Here is a 1,516-nt window from a genome sequence, read left to right as displayed (position 1 = left end):
AAAAAAAAAAAAAAGACAGTTATTTAAGTCTTTGTATAGTAAGTCTACCACTTGGGCTTCTTCAGGGATCATTTTTCTTTAATGGGCCATACTTTCTTGTTTCTTTGTATATGTTGTTGATTTTTGAATGAAAATCAATATTTTAATGTTATACTCTAGAAATCAGATTTCCTCATTTCCCAGAGTTTGCCGGGGTTTTTTTGTTGTTTGTTTACTGTTGTAAATCAGTAAACAAACTGCTGGGATCAGCCTGAAATGAAATGTTAAGATCATTTTAGGTCTAAGCTTTCATCTTTCCCTCAGCTTGTGCAGTGACTTTCTAAATTTCCCTGTATATATGTTTGCTTTTGAATATTTTCATCCCTTAATATCCAGCACCCAAAAGAGGAGGGAAAAAGGAGAAAATTCAGGGAAATCTCCCAGAAACCACTTCAGTTGGCCCCATTTCAGTTGGTGGGAACTAAACTAATAGTAGTTCACCTCTGTGCCTGCACCTTTGTGATCAGAAGTGTTAATCCACAATCAGAACATAATTCTAATATTTGGAGGACAAAGTCCTTATTCCTCACCCCCTAGCAATAATACTGGCTAAGCACTTCATATACTTCATATGCAACATCTTATCAGATCCTTACAAGAGCCCTCCATGGCCAGAACCATTAGAATCCTTTGAAAATTTGGAAATGGAGGTTCACAAACTGAAGCACACTTCCTGCAGTTCCTCAAATATGTGAGAAAGAGCGAGTACCCCCTGAAAGCCAGGACCTGGACTGACAGTAATAACTGAGTCTTGGCATTGCTAGAAACTGGCTAGAACTCCCTTTTAGTTGATGGTGTTCTTCTGTTGAAACATAAATAAGTTTCACAGAATACCAGCATAGGCAAGGCTTCTCTGTGACTGTGATGAATCTAGATAAAATCAAGACCATTCTGTAACCATGTCTGAGCGCAGACAAAACAGGAACGTTGTCCAAACCACAAGATGTCAAACACCCCCTCTCCTAGCTAATATGAGTAACTGCTGCTTCTTTAACAGTTATAGTTTTACTCCATTCTACTCGTGTTCTAGATAAGACAGAATTAGTCACAAGTTTCAATAGCAACCAATCCAGAGCAAATCCTCTGTTCCTTGAACCTTTCCCCAAATCACACAACACAACACAAATAAATACATTAATCTTTTCTAACAGCTTATTGCCTAGACACTGCACCATTCACCCTAGTGTGTATCTTCCCCGACTGCGTTGAGTCAACAAACCCAATTTTGTTCATAGGAGTGTTCCTGATGATCTCTGGCTGAAGGGCATTGCCACATGCCAAACCTATTCCCCTTTCAGAGCCTTTGTGTTATGCGATTTGCTTAGTTCTGACTTCACTTCCTCTGGAATCTTCATGGCTTATCTTATGCAGGTCTACTCAGATGTCACTTCTTCACAGAAGACTTTTCTCTGCACCTCCTTTACCATAGTCCCTGTATTAGTCAGCTAGAGCTGCCATAACAAACACCAAAGACTGG

This window comes from Otolemur garnettii, unplaced genomic scaffold (assembly GCF_000181295.1).
Source record: "Otolemur garnettii isolate 467f Iridium unplaced genomic scaffold, OtoGar3 scaffold00100, whole genome shotgun sequence".
Classification (NCBI taxonomy): Eukaryota; Metazoa; Chordata; class Mammalia; order Primates; family Galagidae; genus Otolemur; species Otolemur garnettii.
This window is presented reverse-complemented; position numbering follows the sequence as displayed.